Here is a 19,917-nt window from a genome sequence, read left to right as displayed (position 1 = left end):
TATCAACCGTGACCATGGGACCTGTAAAGGGCCCGAAACGTCGGTTTCTTTGAAAAAACAAATATACGCGATTTAAATCCGGAAAAATAGTTTCATTTCCTATGTGTAACAATCGTGAAAACCTAAGAACTCGATATGAACTATAGTTTTGCTGTATCACATGTACCAAAAATAATAATCAGCAGACTAAGCCCGCGATATATATACATATATATGGTGAAGTTACATACCAGCATAATCCTTCAAAGCCGGAATGCACTGATGCTCACATTGCTTGGCAGAAGAAGTCGGTAGGGTGGCAATACTTCCCTGGACGAACTCTTTCACAAGGAGCTCTACTGATGTTAGCATCGATAGCACAGTTAGCTGTGTTTTAGTATAGTGTTGCTTTGATATCACTTCGATGTTTAATGAAAATAACGTAAGGGCTAAAATGCTGCGTTTCTGATGGTTTTAAAAACTGTGCAATGACACGATAGACGCTCGCCCGACGTCAATAAGATTCATATAGATAACCAAATTTAGCAGCGTAGCAACTTAACTTTGACAGCAAAGAGATAAGGATAAATTTTATTTCATCATAACTTTTAATATATATTGAAGTAGAACAAATGTAAATAAGCCATGATAATAATATTGGCTAAAATAAACTTGAAGAAAGAAAAAACTTTGATGTTCTTGTATGATTGTATAATAAAGGCTTTTTAATTTTTTTATTTAATTATTACTTTTATGATACCACGTGACGGGACGAACAAGTCATGCGCATCAGGCGCCGCAGTAATCGACCGGCCTGTCCAGAACTGTTGCAGTGCTATTCAGAGCTTTAAATCCAAAGCTCTGAGGGGCACCGCCACTGCGCCCGTCTCACTGAGACATAAGTTGGCAAGTCCCATGAGTCTGTAACTTCACCCTTACCCTTCAAAACCGGAACACAGCAATGATTACTGCTTGACAGCAGAAATAGGTAAGGTAGTAGTTCTTCCCTGGACCAACTCTATCACAAGTTGCTCTACTGCGACTACAAAATCACACAAAACATACTTTAATGCAATGTAACGTGAACCGTACCGTTTTCCCTTAAATTGCGTAAATTCGTTGGTGATAGTCTAGCTACCCTATTAAATCTCAGAAACTTAACAGTGTAGTTGCTATGACTAAAGTACGACGTACAAGTCGTGCGCCTCATGGTAAGTTACACGCCTATCCATAACAGTTGCAGTGCCACTCAAAGCTTTATATCGCAAAGATTTGAGGGGCACTGCCACTGCGCCCGTCGCCCTGAGACATATGTTGACCAGTCCCATGTGCCTGTAATTTCACAAGTATCCCTACCCTTCAAAACTGGAACGCAGTAATGCTGAAATAAGGAAGGTGGCAGTACTTTCCTGGACGAACTCTTTCACAAAGAGCTCTACTGTTCTATTGTTACTAAACTAGATACTACCTGCATCTTAGGCATCTTGTTATGATAAATGTGCTGCGAAACTTAATACTGAAAAACATTGACTTTAATCAAGTTAGCCCATAAAGACGGAATCGCAAGATTAAATTCATTGTGTAATTTATTTGTATTACACGCAAAATAGGCGCCTTGACGTCGAGTTGCGGACACCATCCCGTTACACCAAGTACCAAGTTATTTGTATTAATAGTCTCAGAACAACAAAGGAACAAGTTATGTGACAACCTTAAGGAACGTTTTGTTTATTTGAATTACTTTGTTTTTTCAGTGTGGAACTCGTGGTATTGCTTAATGCACATAATCAAGGTTTGAAGTGATAATTATCCTTTAATTACCATAATAATTATCACGATAAGATTTTGATAAATATACCTTGATAATTATCTTCATATTTATAAAATTTATTGAAAGAAGAAAATGCTACCGCTAGCAATGTCGCGCCATATTGTTTGTATCAGAGGCGTATCCAAACGTGTCAAATGTCAATCTAAAAAATCATAAACCAAGTCGTTTCCCCATTGACTTACAAATAAATGGACGACGGGTCTAATACAAAAACCACGAAAAAAATGTCCCAAGTCAACCTATTCGAAATTTAAATTGTTATGTCATCGCAGTATCGCGTTGTCCGTAGAACAAATGAAGACTAAAGCGGAGTGTCGCGCTCTGTATACGATTTTAGCGCCTTACAAGTGCGGACACTTTTTAGCGCGGACCCGACGTCCATATAATTGTAAGTCAATGCGTTTCCCCGAAGATTTTTCTTCGTGTATATTTAGTTTTCTCACTGTTTAGAAAAAGAGACAAAAGTATTATTATAATTATCGGATACATACGGGATAATTATCAAATACTTAATCGGATAATTATCAAAGAAAATAAATATCTTGATAAATTGATCGTAGTGTTATAGCTAGATCCTAATAATATTTGTTGCTGAAAATCAGCTTTTTCTGCTGTTCTTTAATAGATTATCTTATGATCTACTAAAGTGGAATCACTGGGAAACGAACAAGGCACGTGCCTCGTTCATAGCAAAACATGAAGCAGTTGTTGTAGTTCAGCCCCTATTTCTCCTTAACTTTTACAAGAAACTACATTTTTACTTCGCACTTTGCCTTGGTATGACAGAGTGTTTTTTTTTACTTGTCTTGAAGGTAAGGGTAAATTTACACTTGTCGGAACGGCTTCGGTTTGGCTCAGTCTGAGAATCATACAAAGTACAATCAAAGTCACTCTTTAGCACTAAAATTCTTTGACTAATAGCGAAACTTACAACTGTGATTGTCTTTTTATGTAATAGGTTAGTTAAATTGTCAAAGTCGAAGTCTAAGTGAATTATTATTTTTAACCATTTCAAAAAAAGGAGGAGGTTCTCAAATCGTCTGCATGTTTTTTTTTGTAGTATGTTACGCGATAACTCCGCCATTTGTGAACCGATTTTGAGGATTCTTTTTTTGTTGGTACCTCAGAAGTAGTCCTATTTAAATTTGAAGAAAATACTCCACCTCTACATAAATGTGGTAAACTAGGGGATGAATGACTTTTGAGGTCGGTTTTTTAACCGGAGGTTAGGTTATTTAATTTAGTTTTAAGGTGTGTGTAAATAATTTTTTTTTTTTTCACAGAGGCATGGAAATACCAAAACGTAATTGTATGATAGAAGCGTCAGTCGACAATCTGTTTTCAATTTGCTAGTGTTATTATTTGAATATTTGAATATTATTCATACATGATACTTCACAAATATAACTTTATTGGCATACAATTTTAAGGGATTATTAATTTTGACCACAAATTACTTTTGTTGTACGGTTATTGTAAAGTGTATACCACCGCAATAACTACTGTGTACAATTTTCGCTTTCGTCTGAAACTTTTTATTTAATGGGATATGGGCAAGTATTGAAGTAGCATAATCACCTAATGGTAAGTCATGATGTGGTCTGGAGTGGAGCAAGGTAAAAACTTCACAGATTTTTCAAACGTAAGTGATATTTAATAAAATATCAGTTGCTGTAACAAAAATCTTCCCTGGTAGATGACGAGACTTACACTCTGATTTTGGAATCGAGCTCCCTTTTAGTGCACTAATTGTGACTGCAAAATGGCGCGCGCGTTTTTTTTTTAAAGTAAATGTACTTACTACCGTGCTGAACACTAACTTCTCGTAACTTAGATTTTCACCTAAGATTTAATGACAAAATTGTAAACACAGACGCAGAAGTTGCTAAAATATTTGAAAATTTTTTTACTGACATTCCAATTTTGACTACTAAGTCGTTAAATTCATCTCCCACCGCCGCTGAATCCTTACTAAAAGAAAATAATGCAGTTAGTATCACTAATTTAAGGTTCCGTCATGTATTTCCAAACGATATTGTTAAAGCCTTTAAGTCTATAAACATAAAAAATACTGCTGATCTTGATGGTCTTTCAGTCAGAGTAATTAGTTCTATAGTTGATTGTATTGCGCCTTGTTTAGCCTGTGTCTTTAATAAATGTGTTGATGATGGTGTCTTTCCTGACCTCATGAAGCAAAGTAAAGTTATTACACTTTTCAAATCTGGTAGTATTTCTGACCACACCAATTTCAGACCTATATCAATACTACCAACTCTCAGTAAAATATTTGAAAAAATTATTCTAAATCAGATGTGTGCACATTTTTATAGTAATAACTTAATGTCTCATAAACAATTTGGTTTCACTCGGGGTCGCTCTACAACCGACGCTGGTGTCGAGTTGATTAATCATATATTTGATGCATGGGAAGTCTCACATGACGCTATTGGTGTATTCTGTGACCTTTCCAAAGCTTTTGATTGAGTGCACCATGATACACTGGTCAGGAAACTTCGCCATTATGGTGTGGCGGGACGTGATCTCGACCTTCTTAAATCGTATTTGCGTGGTAGGGTACAGAGGGTCGATGTTAACGGTACGAGATCGTCAGGATCTGCAATTAGCATGGGTGTCCCTCAAGGTTCAATTCTAGGCCCATTTTTGTTTTTAGTTTATATAATGACTTACCTAGCCTTATGGAGGGTGTAAAATATGAGATAGTATTGTTTGCTGATGATACTTCCTTATTATTTAAAGTTAAAAGGCACCAATGTTCCTACGACGATGTGAACAATGCTATATCTAAAGTAGTTGATTGGTTTGCTGTTAATAACCTACTTCTTAATGAGGAAAAAACAAATTGTGTGAAATTTACATTACCCAATGTTAGAGAGACGGTTACAAACATTGTAGTTAGAAACGAAAAATTTAATCTTGTGGATACAGTTGTATTTCTAGGTATAACGTTAGATGCCAAATTGCAATGGGGTCCCCATATAAGTAAGTTATCAAAACGGCTCAGCTCTGCAGTGTACGCGATTAAAAAAATAAGGAAACTTTCAGACGTCGAAACCGCTAGATTGGTTTACTTCAGCTACTTTCACAGTCTAATGACATACGGCATTTTACTTTGGGGTAATGCCGCCGATATCAACAGAATCTTTGTCCTGCAGAAACGTGCAGTTAGGGCAATTTACAATCTGGGCCCCAATGTGTCTTTGAGAGATAAGTTTAAGGAAATTAACATTCTTACTAGCCTTTACAATCTAGCCTCACAGTACATTTATGAGAATGTAATTTATGTTAAAAGGAATAGTAATTTATTTATGAAAAATAGTGACAGACATAACATTAATACGAGGAATAGAAATAAACTAGCTTTTCTTGATAGTCGTCTTCACAAAGTCAAAAAATCATTTAAGGGGCAATGTATACGCTTCTATAACAAGATTCCGGTTGATATACAAAATTTGCCTTTCACGAGGTTTAAAACTATAGTGAAACAAAAACTTTATACTAAAGGTTATTATACAACTTCTGCGTACTTGGATGACAAAAATCCGTGGTAGTAACCAGTTTAGCTCATGGAGGTAGTCTCGATCTCTGATGTTTCAAATAAAAAAAAAATTGTAAATGTTATTTACAAAGAGCAACCCCTAGAGTTTCTTGCTCATTCTTCTCAGGGGAATCTGCCTTACGAATGAGCGGTAGAGTTTAATATTGTGACGATTTGAAGTGTAATAATGCTTACCTATGAAATAAAGATTATTTTGAATTTGAATTTGAATTTGAATTTGAACAGACTCTTTTTTACATTAAAAAAAGGCCAGTGCTTTTATTCGCATCTATGGTTTCATTGCATTTGTATGTTGCCAGTCGTGGATACACATGGAATATAATCTGGAATATAAACATGGATTTCTTTTTTACACTTTCAATTAGCTTCTCATACATTTTATACCACTTACATCAGTGAAATTTATGACGTAATATCGTTAACTAAACTGAAATGCAGCGCACGAGTCCTTTTCTGATACGTCTGAAAGGGTTGTAACCCTAACTAGCCGTGAACAAGTTCACGGCAATGAAACGGGAAACTTCCGGTCCACAAAATTTATTATAAAAGTAAAGTTTAAAGAAAGGGCTGTAACAATAAAACGGTAAATGTAAAAAAACAGGCACAACAGTATAAAACACTCCCTACACTTTATTATTAAGGCAGTTACCCCTAAATGGGCCGAGTAACTGTAGCTGTAGACTGTTATAAATTATTACACATGATTTAGTTTATTAAATGATTATAAACTTAGTAAAGAACCAAAATTAGCGTTTATTCGCGATGGAATTTGAAACATCTCCGACTGTTGTGGCGGTCGAGCTGGGAGTGACCGTGGTACGAAAACAAAATGAGAAAGTGAAGAAATGGAACAATACAAATTTAAAATTTAAATACATGTAAAATAAAAAAAATATAGGATACAAGCGGAGAGAGACGATACAAAAAGGTGAGATGACGGTGTAAGGAGGTCACACCGTCACACGTCTACCCTACCCGCCTACCCTCCGCTTTTGCGGTGTTGTGGTGCCCTCCGCTCGGCACCATAGACTGCTCGACTTCGTTCTATCCAGCTCGGGGCCGCGTGTTTATATATTCTATTTGAAAGTCCGCTAAGATCCACTCCTCTCCACTTAAACTGTTTCCACTGATGCGGAGTGTAGATTTCGTGCACTGTGATTGGCCAATTCACGGTCCGCTCATCTTCACTTCGCCCACCTCCGCGTCAGTGGAAACGCACGCTAAAGTTCGTCATCTACGAGCCAAACCGAGCCGAATGCGGCATAGTGTAGGCTCTTTCGTTTGCGAGTTAATTCAGGAAGTAATAAAAACCAGAGTATACCGTCTCATCAGTTAACAGACTTGTTACGACAGGGTCGGCTTGTTCAGGGATTACCGTTGCTGTTGTAACAATCTGGGCGAACACTTTATGAAGGATTTTATAAAACCTGGGAAACTGTAGCGAGAACTTCATAATGAAAAGACTTTATGTATTTTTTGTGCTTTTACATAATTTAATGTAACGACCTGATTCGCAATTCGCAAATTGTAATTCTAATAGTGACCCTCAAATATTTACACTTATGGCACTGCAATGGTTATGGAACATGCGCACGACTCGTTCATCGTGAAATAAGCTGCATAATTTTTTTTTAATAATTATAACGCACACACTCAACATAGCCCCGCAGTAGGGAAACCCTGTATCGCGGGTGCCATGGACCCACACATAGACAACCACAAATCACACCCAAACTCATGAGAGAAATAAATATTGTCTATATAAATATTTCTCACGGCCCGGGAATCGAACCCAGAACGTCTACGTGGCAGTCCAGTATGGTAACCGTTCGACCACGGAGGCAGTTAATTCCATTTAAATTAAAAGGGCTATTCTTTTTGTCAAAATTTCTTTACAATATAAGCCGTATCAGAGAACAGCATTGTATTAATAATATTGAAACACCAGGCTGTTTATTAGAACACTAAAACCCACAAAAACCCATTAAAAGTTTCCTAACTAAGTCTTTAACTCAAGCAGAATCGAGCATCCTAGGAGAAACTTCGCTCAATTAGTTGCAAATTAATAAGCCTTTTATAAAAAGTATATCTAGTTTCTGATACTCATTGTTAGACATCGTATAATTCTCAAGGATTATAATGCATAATATAACAAATTTTATTGTACGGCGGCCTCCGTAGTCAAGTGGCTTGCATACCGATTCTCATGGTGCGTTGCCAACTCTGACTTCGAATTCGATCCCCGGACCGGTCAGTGAAGAAAGACTAATTTTTCTGTAGCGTCTCGGGTCTGGGTGGATGTGGTACCGTCGTTATTTCCTATTTCCATAACGCAAGAGCTTTAGCTATTTCCTTTGGGAACAGAGAAATATATGTGATGTTGTCTAATATTTATATATTTTATTATAACTGTGGTCCACTAAGTACACTGCTTACTTGGGTAAAAAAAATCCGTGGTGGTGACTCGTTTAGCTCTTGCAAGTAGTCCGATTTAAGATGTTTCGATTAAATATTGTAATGATAATTGTACTCAAATGTATATTTGCAAAGAGCAACCCCTAGAGGTTCTTGCTCATTCTTCTCAGGGGAATCTGCCTTACGAATGAACAGTAGAGTTTAATCAGTACAACGATTTCAAGTTTAATTTGCTTACCTATGAAATAACCATTATTTGAGATTGACTAAGCACATTTTATGATCTTTTAATTTCATATTTACTTTGTTGGGAGTGACCGAAAACGTCGCCCTTGAAATACAATGTTAATAAGACAACCAGATGGAGGACATACTTATAAAAGGTCAAATTTACCCGAAATAGACGAGCTATGATGAAAGGAAATTATGCGAGTGGAGGAAGAGAAACAGGTTTCAAAATATCTTAGCAGGCAAAATTCTACGGTATCTGCCTATTAAACTTCACCATAGTATAATAAAACAAAGTATGGTAACTCCAAATAAACGTAGCAGCGCGGCTTGCATGTGTGCGCGCACACTTCGTGCCGTATGCAGTCGCACACTTTCGCATAATCTCGCGATGCACTTGCATTGCATGACACTGGCCGTCCCAACGCGCTATTCGTTATTTTGTTATTATGTAATAATAGTTAGCCTAAATTTAATTATGGGCAACTGGGCATAGGCCGCCTCTCAATGAGAAGGCTTGAGCTGTAGTCCCAGGGAACTGCACATACATCATTAAATTGGCTGTAGGTTTCCTCTCGGGCCATAATCCGCCACGCTAGGGTTTTCCTAGAGTTGTGAACCTATTTCGATGTGCACTTTTCGTCATGATGGTTTTTTTTTCACCGAAAAGCTCATGGTAAATTTTAAAGTAAATTTCGCAGATAAATTCCGAAAAATTCAGAGATGCAAGCCTGGATTCGAAGCTACGACCCTCTGCTTGAGTGGTGGTAGGGCAAATCATTAGGCTACTATGGCTTCAATATACATATAATGTAAGTTCATTTTACCAGTAGTAATAAAATAGAAAGATTTTGTTTTACGTTTTTTCATTAATAATCATATGTTAGATTATCAACTCCAAGTGTAATGATTGTATTATCTGAAATAAATCGCAGACACTTGAAATTACTATTTGTATTTTATTGTATTTCCTATTCAAAAAAAAACAACCGTGACAACTGGCGGTTATTAACCGAATCCCAAAAATTCGGTAAAAACGAAACTTATAATTGCCTGTGGAGACAAATTTGAAAAGTTGTCCAAACTTGGGCGAAGTTGGCCTACTCAAGAACATCTGCCAACTTGATCCATTTAAGACAGGTGATAGCTAAAACATATTTTAATTTTTCCGAGAAAAACTTAAGCGTACCTTCTTCGGAGGTACTTAAGGTTGTTACTAACATTTTCTTTTGTAATCATTTGAATAGAACTTGGCCATTTCAGTTCGAAAATAGTAAATTCTCAGGAAAAATTCTGTAATATGACTAACTATCACTTCAGTCGTTCCACTGTGCAACAACTGCAAATTCTTAGGTTTCTTATTAGATTCAAATTTAAATTGGAACGCACATAATTATGCGGTTTTTAGTGGCATTAGAGCTCCATGTGAAAGAGTTCGTCCAGAGCATTAAGTCAAAGTCAAGTCAATGTAAATGCGAGCATTATTGCGTTTCGGTTTTGAAGGATAAGGACGCTGGTGAAATTACAGACTTTATTATAATATCAAGTGACGGGAAGTCCTATGTGCCTATAATTTCACTAGCACCCTTACCCTTCAAAACCGGAACGTATTAATGCTAACATAACTGCTTGGCGGCAGAAATAGGTAAGATGGCAGTACTTCCCTGATCAAACTCTTTCACAACAAGCTCTACTGCTGCTCTGAGTGGCACTGAAACTGTTATAAGCTGGCGTTTCGCTTACCCCCACGCGCATGACTTGTTCGTCCCGCCGCTTGATTTCATAAAAAAGTCTCTGTGCGACTAACTCGGAAATGTTACATATGCACTAAGGAAATTGCGTCCTCTTATTTGGAATACGGTATTGAGGTAGACATACTTTGCATACTTTCCCTCTTTGATGTCATACCTTATCGCACTATGGGATAACTCAGCTGAGTCGAATAGGGTGCGCTACGAACTGTAGTAGTAGGTATAAGGTGTATCTTGGAGATAATTTATAATACAATATTTGATCGTTACTAATATTGGTGTACGAGAAATTCTCTCTCAGTCGTGGAATTAATCGTAATTAGGTAAGTTTGGTTGAGAAAATAATGTGAACCAAATTAGCTATATGCTACACGCAGGTACCTTGATCTTCGAAGCTGGGTTTTCTCAATCCTGAGGCCGCAGAATTCACCACAAATTGACTATTGTCTTCAAAAATTAGTTTTAATTCCCGGCCGGCATTGATATTATCAGTTACGATATGAGAAAACTTTAAATATGTATGAAAATAAGGTTTTAATAAAATTCGATACGACCACCATGGCAGCTTCAAACAGATTCTCTGGCAAAATGTGTAATTTTTTATAAAAAACGATTGCTCGCTCGCATGTTGAGTGAGCATCCACTTTCCTTCCCTTTTACGTACATGTAGGCACAAACTTTATTCGTTTGCGCTAGCCAACGATCTCCTTTTCTCAAATGACATTAAAGATGAATTACTGAATTTCACAAATATACGATGTCTTGATCTCGAATCAATATTGAACAATTGGCGATAATAATTAATATACAAAATACGACTCCAGTCAGAACGAAGGAATTTTCCTATGTTTTGTTTATTTTTGTATCAATAATAATAACTATCTATAGCATTTCAACAATTTTTTTTTAAATTTTAATTAAGATATTTCTTATTTTGTCACTGCCAAAAATCCTAGCGTTCGAATTTCGTTACTTTGAAATTTGCCTTCGCTTTAAAGAGTCTACAATTTAATATGCCATTATACCAAATGTGAATTGCCAATAAAGGTTCTCCCATGCTATAAAATTGAAACAAATAAATGTCATTAAAACATTTAAAGCAGGAATTAATACTAGCACCCACATAATTTTAATAACAACCGGCACATGGCACACTTCGGCAACGGCGACAGAAAATTGAATTTCACGGTAATAATTACAAGAGTTGGAGAGAGGGGTGTCACTTGAATTAAACGACATTTATAATGACGAGTTTTAACGCATCCATAGTCAAACATGGATCTAGAGTTGAGTGAAACATGATCTGTGGGTGAAATAAAAAGAAATAGCCGCTGGAATTGGAATTGTATTGGCCTTTTTTAACCTTTTTTTTATAATATCTAGTGGGCGGGACGAACTGATTGACTGATGGTAAACTACACGCCTGTCCATAACAGTTGCAGTGCCACTCAGAGCTTTAATCGAAAAGATCTGAGGGGCACTGCCCCTGCGCCCGTCACCCTGAGACATAAGTTGATAAGTCCCATGTGCCTGTAATTTCACCAGCACCCTTACCCTTCAAACCCAGAACATAGTAACGCTGACATTACTGCTTGGCGGCAGAAATAGGTAAGATGGCAGTACTACCCTGGACGAACTCTTTCACAAGGAACTATACTGCTACTAAAATATTAACTTTATCAAAGAAACAATTTGTAAGGGTGTAATATCACGTCACGGATCTTAGAGATACTCGGTGCCCTTAATGACCATGGTAAAAAAAACGTATAAATTTTTTATACCAGGAAAGAACCAGGAGCGCGAGGACATCGTGTTTGAGTCCAATATTAACGGATAAATCAAGTCCGCCAGACTCAAACACCTCGAAAGGATACCAGCTCACAGCTCAAAAGGTGTAAATCGGATGTCCTAGTGGTCGACGACCGATACCGATGGAAAGACGAAGAAGCGACAGACCTCCGTGCCCTGCACACAAAGAATTTGGAGATCACACAAGACAGTGTGCTCTGGCACCAACTCTTGTCGGAAGCCAAGACCTTTGGGATGCTGAGCCAGCGGAGTAAGTACATATTGTTTTTTTAACTTATAATAATAATTGTAATAATAAACCTTTGTTGCGTCATGACAATTGCATGGAATCTTAAAATTACATCACATTATTATACGAGGAGCATTTTAGGATAAGGTTGAACATTAGCACCCGTGTTAGTTTTGAATAAAACCGTATTTAGAAGTTTTCCTAAATGTTTATAACATTTTTATAATTTTAAATTTTGTGTAAATGGTGGATGTAAAACAGCTGCGTGTTAGAGATACCGTGTGGTTTTAGGACGTTACGGTACCAAAATCGTTAAGGATACCGTGCATCTCTTTAAAATAGGTACGCTTGTTAGAAAGGATCCGTAACCAGTACGGGAACAACAGTCACCAGTCAGTTATAATTAACAACATACAGCCGTTAAACTATGATTAATATCACAAAAGAAAACAGTTAAAAGTGGCACAGTTAAAAGAGAGTTAATTTCCGCTCAAAGTCAGATTTAAGCATCCGTTTTTGAATTAACTATATGTTTTATAGCTACGGAAGTTGCAGTTTCGAAGTTATCTTTTTAACTCACATTTTATTTAACTTACAACTTATGATTTATAAGATACGTCAATTTAAAACACTTTGTTTTTATAAGATTGAAATTCAAAAGAAACAGCTATATACAAACCATCTTTAAGTATATTCTCTTTCATCTTTGTAGCAGTTAAGTGGTTGTACCTGTACCGGTCTAATGAATGTCTAATAAATGACACAAACCTAGTTCAACCTTTTCTTCATCTATTGTCTTTTTTTTTGACATAATTATTATCTTGCAGACTTCAATTCATTCAAAAATATTTACCTTAACTTTCAGTGTCTATGTCGCAATATTTTTTTAAGCTAATTATTCATTTGTCTTGTCACATAGTACAAAGTAATGGCTTAATGGCTAATAAAATTCAATTCCAATAATTTAAGCGACACATTAATTGTAACAAATCGTTGAAGCGACTTGGTGATTCACCCGTTTGGACTGCAGCCAGGGATAAGCGTTGAAACTCTACTCGTAACTTTATCCGTTAAGTAGTTTTGGTAATTTAGAAAACGGCGAAATAATAATAACATGAAATTTATTCTTAACTACACATTTTACAAAAAGGAATTAAACACTAGAGTTCTTTAGTCCAATAGAAAATTTTGACGCCGACCATGGAAGCAATGTAAGGCCGTTCAGATCTTGTGGCATCACTACGGCGAAATCCTGGGTGTTTCAAGTTGCAATCTGAACAAAATGTTTATATAGGCCCTTTAGAGGTCCCATGGTCACGGTTGACCGAAACGATGGTTTGTTTGAAAAAACAAATATACGCTATTTAAATCCGGAAAAATAGTTTCATTTCCAAAGTGCTTATGTTCAAGGCTTTCGTAATTCAGAAGTTAAAATTACCATCAATAATTACTTCAGCTAAAAGTATCTTTTTAAGAAGAACTCTTGTGAATGAGTCCATCTTGGAAAGCACTGCCGCCATACCTATTTCTGCGTTTTGAAATATGTTTAATGAGATGATTACTGCGTTCCGGTTTCGAAGAGTAGGTGGCTAGTGTAAGTAAAGGCACATGGGACTTGTCAACTTTATGTGTCAGAGCGATTTGCAGAGTAGCACTGCAACTTCTAAGGGTGAGCTTGACGAGGTGACGCTTTACCACACTCGCATGCAGAGATGGACAGTGGGTTAAAACCCAATAAATCCGCTCGGGTTTTAACCGGGTTTTTACACGAAGCTTTTAATCCATTTCCACCTCAAAATCGTGGGCAGAAACAGCGAATACGAAATTATATATAGAAGAATAAGTAGGAATAGGTTTTAGACGAAAAAGAGGCAACTCCGCATAATACCCACCTGGCAAACCTGTGAATTCTCACTGTTAAGGATTTACATTACGATTCGTTATTTTATGAAAATGGATTCTAGATCAGATTTTTATTTCAGCGTTAATGTGTTTTAACCCGATTTAAACATGGCGTTAACAATACGCCGGGTTAAAACCCGGGCGCTTGCATCTCTTAGCTGATAAGAATTGTTCATTCCGTCACTTGATATCATTAAAAAAGTTCATCAGTATGATTTGATCTCCGTCGAACGGTGTTTACTACTTGAATCAATGTTCGTTCACTGCTAAATAAAGACCAATGATTCAAAATCATAGCGAAACATAAATTCTCTTTAATTGATGTACAAAGAAAGCCCTGCAACAGCATCGTATCTAAACCCATATTTCCTAACGTAAGTATCAATTGACTTGTCGAGTTCGGTTTCATTGACAAGACACAAGTACGCCCAGTGATTCATCTTCAGCTGGCGAAACGCCAATTTGCAAAAGAACCACAATGGATTTTGTGTGTTATTTTGTAGAACTCTTACAGGAATGCTTTTTGTAAGTTGTAATTTTGGTGATATTGGTACAAACCGTTTTTGTGTAATGTTCCTATTTTAGTTTTTTTTTTCATTTCGTTTTTTTATTTTCTTCTCAAAGATAGAATAAATCCCGAGAGTTATATGGATAAAAACAAAAGACATTCTGAAACAATTTTGTTCTCAGAAACCCAACTCTTCTTTCGGACAATTTAACCTTACTAGGAAAGTTCATTCGAGCTTTTTCTTTGTGCTTTGATTTCGTAGAAAATTTTCTGTCCGAATTTTGTACGTACATCTTTGAACTTAGCTGAAGTTGTATTATGTTTAAAATTAAATTATTCATCTGCAAGCAATGTCCTTCTGTGAGAATAATTTAGCACAACAGCGCTTGCTTTTAACGATAAAAGAAAATAGTGTGATTTCCGGCAAGTCGGGAAAATGACAAAACATTTTTAGGACGTAGTATAGTTGAGAGAGTTTTTTACTGGAAATTAGTGTCTAACAGTTTAGGCCAGAATGAAAACAAGACACGAAGTGTATCAAAAATGTTTCTTTTCTATAATCCATACTTGGAGACGTACGTTTAACCGACTTCCAAAAGGAGGAGGTTTTCAATTTGACTGTGAACGGATTTTGATGTTTCTTTTATTGTTGGAATGAGGGTAGATCAGTATTGGTTCGAATTAAATTTGAAGAAATGATTCCACCTTTTAGGGTGGCAAACTAGGGGATGAATCCGGGTTTCGCACACTTTTCGGTAACCGACTTCAGTAAGACTTGGCAAATAGATGCAATTCCACGAAATTTTGAGGTCGATTTTTTTTACTAAAAACCTCTTGAATTATAATGTGTTATGTGACTTTGTATACCTATACAGAGTGTTTTTTTATGGGAGAAGATACAAGGAAACTGTATTAGGAACCATTAAGTCTTTTTTGTGAGAACAATTCTGGTATGGTAAATTAAATTTATAGCAAATTTGTTGAAAAATCATTTTCTCTCTACATCATCTTCGGTTATCTCGGTATTCGTCCTGTACAATGAAATTATCCCTTTATGAAACTCGAGTCAGTTTAGCACTAAAAAAATTGATCAATTTTATTCATTTTTATGGATAACTCACGCTTGACCAAAAAACCGACTACACCTAAATTGTTTTCACAAAAAGAGAATGAATGGTTCCAATACATGAGATTGAGTTTATACAGTGACAATCGATATTGGCATTATAAAATAAAAACAAAAAACATCGTGCGAATGCAAAAAATCCTATAATTAATAATAATCATAAACTAGTGGAGTAGTTTCACAAAAACTAGATAAATATCGTGGTATAATATATACATATATAACTGCATTATATTCAATAAAAATAAATATTGGAACTGATTATATTCTATTTGTTGAATAAGATTCAGATATTTTAATTTTGCTACATTATGTTGATACGTTTGAATAAAAAGCAGTGATTGCCTAGTGGCAGAACGAATTATGGATTGAGAGCGGCATGTACTCTAATTTATATCTATCAATATATTATTTATTAGCAATACCTTACACTACCGTTGAAGGAAAACGTACTAATGGAACCTACATGTTGAAGGTCTCGTAGTTCACAACTCCTGGACAACGTATAATGTCCCTATTCCGCATTGAGTCAACATGACGTATTATAGTATGTTACAATGCAAACAACGATTGCCACGGCGTAAACTTAACCTTATATCTAATCAGCTAAAGTAAACTCCTAAGTATTTGTGTTTCTTCAGTTATACTTTATGTGTATATATATATTTTTAATTTATTCAATTTCAAAAACATTAACTATTTTATTACATTAACGCTAGGTAAAAACTTAATGGTTTAACCACCTAGCGATGAGCTAACACACTCGGTACTTAAATTAGCTTACTACTTACTAAAATACAAACAATATATTACGATTAAGAGAGTTAAATACAAATAAAATGAAAAATTACATTACGACGCACGATAGTACTTCTTTAAAATAGCTTTGTATTTCCTGACATCACCCTCAATTGCATCTAGTACTGTGCCTGGAAGATCGTTTAAAGTTTTTGGCAGCATGTAGTCCGACCTGCGCATTCCATAAACGTTATTGTAACCCGGCAACGAAAATGTAAAATATTCGATCTTTGTATCAATAATCGTCTCCATTATGTTGCCTACAATAATTTGAATAATAACCTAATACTGAAAGGACAATATCGAGTCCCAATAACTCAACATTATCTGTTTTATTACAACAAATAAAACGATTTCTACACAGGTTTCCCGCCACACAAACGATTACAATAAATCATATTTGTGTTCTTTTGTAACGGCCTCGGAATTCAATAAAGGAAAATTGAACATTTTTCAGTGGATTAAAGGCAGGTAGGAAAACATTATTAAATTTAATATTTGATTATCTGTTTAGTACTGAGGAATGAATGAATGAATGAATGAATGGAGGCTGAACCCAAATTTTTCACTTTCACCTACTAGATTATATAGCAGCTCCACACGACCGAAATTATGGCTCACATTGGTTTGGCGATACCCAGCGCAAAAAATATTTTCGGTTCTCGTATCCCATATTAATATAGGCCATTTTTCTCCACTACCGTATCAAAAGAACTCACGAGAACGTTACCTAAGACAAAGTTAACATCTTCCATGCTCATATATTATGTTTAAAAGTAATGTAGCACTGTATACAAGCAGTTTTTTTTATTAATTTTCTTATTTATTTATTCTATTCAATCAACTAAATTTCTATAGGGTTTTATACATCTTTTACAAATATCTATGGGCAGCACAAAAGAAAAAACTTACAACGCAAATGAAATATGTGATATGGTTACAACCACAGACAACTACTGTATAGTACAGATTGATACCTCTGATGTGCACACTACGCCAACTTAATTTTTGGTCCTTGCTGTTTTTACTTTGTCTTTTGTTTCTTCTTTTTTCACAATACTCAACATTAAATTTTTATAATACACCCATATTATAGTAGTTTATGTGACTGTTACATAATAAAAGGCGTTAATGCGAGAGTGGGCATCATACGAGTGTTTTAATGTGTATAGATATATTATATAGTGTTTTAGTGTACAGTTACATACACTGTTTTATCTATACACATATTATAAGCTCTCTATGATGTGTTCAGGAACCGCATATTACGACTGGCGAAATGGTGAGAAATAAAAACTTTTCTCACGCTTGTCACACAACCGTAGTTTTTATTTAATTCATCGACAAACTAGAATCGGCCCCAACTATCATATCGTTCGATATCTAGTAACGTGCGAAAATTGTCAAAAAAATAAAACTTCATCTCGACTGATATTAGAATTATGGTCAAATCAAATTGTTTTTTTTTTCAGAGATGTTCCAAATTTGAATTTAATAATAATATCGAATTCAATGTTATTATGAGGCAATAATAACATTTTCACAGATAAGAAATTCGTTCTAACAAAACAGTTTATCTTTATACTGGTCGAAATTTGCGGTTTTTGAACCCATCAAGAATTATATGATATGTGCGTAAATAAACAAACAAATATGGCTGTTTACAAAAAATTACAGAAACTGACAAAAATAAAGCTGGCGTTAGTGCTCATTAGAGTTATTGAGATACGCAATCTCATACAAAAAAATGTCGCACTCGTAACTCCGCTTATTCGGGCGTTTATTTTGATTTTTAACACTGATCAATTAATTTAGGGTACTAAATAAACCCGCGATGAGATTGTAATAATATTCCAATAAGCCAACAGATGGCAGCTATTATATATTTGTCAAGCTTATTGCTCTTGTTGATTATACACGCAATAACATATAATAAAGTTGCTAATAACCTCAGTCCTTACTTGTAATATTTTAAAGTAAAAGTTAAAGTTAACACGTTATTTAGTTTCGACAACAAATTCAAAGAAATGCCATCTATGCAATTTATTGCAAACTAATAAGTCAAAAAGGTATACTATTGAGAAACCTTCGATTCGTTACTTTTTTCAACTACAATTTACTGTTTTCACCTATCTATTATAATTGTAAATAGATTTTTATTGAACATTCCTAAAATATAGTTTAAATAGTTTTGCATTTGTGTTTATTTATATTTTATATTTTTTATACTTAAAATTTTCGACATTCAATACTTTGTATTTTTTTTCTTTTATCCATGTGTCGTCCGCCATCTACAGTTTAAAGTATCTACTAAAGTTAATTTATATGAAATGAATTGATGCCCCATGGTTACAACACTGGATAGAAAAGTAAATTAAAACTAGTAGGTACTATAAAAACAGCATTGATAACTAACTTTAAATAAGTGATATGAATTGTCGCGTACGCGTGCGTGTGAATATTTTAAAACAGACGTTAAGACCTAAAACATGCTCCCCTGATCTTTTTATTTATTTTTATATCGTCTAGTGACAGGAAGAGCCCCCTTACCCTTCAAAATCGGAACATAGTAATGCTCACATTGCTGCTTGGCGGCAGAAATAGGTGAGGTGGCAGTACTAGCCTGGACGAACTCTTTCAAATGTCGCTTACGCCCTTACGTTTTTTGACTCTATGTTTTTATTTGATGCTAGAGTACTTTCATTGAACTTATCTTTCTGAGCACACTGGAGTCCTTGGGCTATAACTTGTTGTAAATTACCCTGACATCGACTCTTGTATGACCTTTTATCTCTCACCACATCGGTACTATTTCCGTCAACTATTAAACTTGCCAGAGGTTAATATTTATTAATTATTACACCACAGTATCGCGCATCGCCCTCCCACTACGTGAGGTGGTATTTTTGGTTAACTATATTTATAGTTTATATTGCCTGTGGTTGAATATGGGGTGTATTTTTATAGCATGGATGGTATCAAGTTCATGTATATGGATTTAAAAAAATTCATTAAACGGGATAACCTCCAATTTTTAATGATTTTTTAAGATGGCAAGTGACAGGACGAACAAGTCGTGCGCCTGGTAGTTAGCGACACTCCTGTCCATAACAATTGCAGAGCTTTAAATGACAAAGATCTGATTGACACCGCTATTGCGCCCGTCACCTTAATACATAAGTTGACAAGTCTCATGTGCCTGTAATTTCACCAGCACCCTTCAAAACCGAAAAGCGGTAATGCACACATTACTGCTTGGTGGCAGAAATAGGTAAGATGGCAGTGCTTTTCTGGACCAACTGTTTCACAAGGAGTTCTTCTGCTACTAAAGGGTGCACTGATACGAATTAAATTTATTCATTCAAGTCATATTTGAAAGTTCATGCGGTTTTCCTATTAATTACGGGCGTAATACCTGCGTGTACATGCGTAGGTAATTACAAACTTTTTTGGAAGATGGCGACTGATTATGACGTCTCGTAGTATGGTCAACATCACAGGTGAGACGAAAGCGTTCAGAAATGAAAGGAAGTGCTTAGTGATAGTGACGTGCATATTTAGTTTTTTATTAGTTGTTCGAGCAAACTAGTATACTTTTTCAATCTAAAAAATACAAGGTGTAATAAAATGAGTATTTCAATGTAAAAGAAATAGTTTATTTTTAGAAATGTTTCTCATCTCTTTTAAATTCATAAAAATAAGCTGGTAAATTAAAGAATCGAAGTATATGTAAAAAGAACATGAAATTCTATTCCATGTGGATT

This window comes from Hyposmocoma kahamanoa, unplaced genomic scaffold, assembly GCF_003589595.1.
Source record: "Hyposmocoma kahamanoa isolate Upper Pololo Valley unplaced genomic scaffold, ASM358959v1 92, whole genome shotgun sequence".
NCBI lineage: Eukaryota > Metazoa > Arthropoda > Insecta > Lepidoptera > Cosmopterigidae > Hyposmocoma > Hyposmocoma kahamanoa.
Note: the sequence above shows the minus strand (reverse complement) of the source record.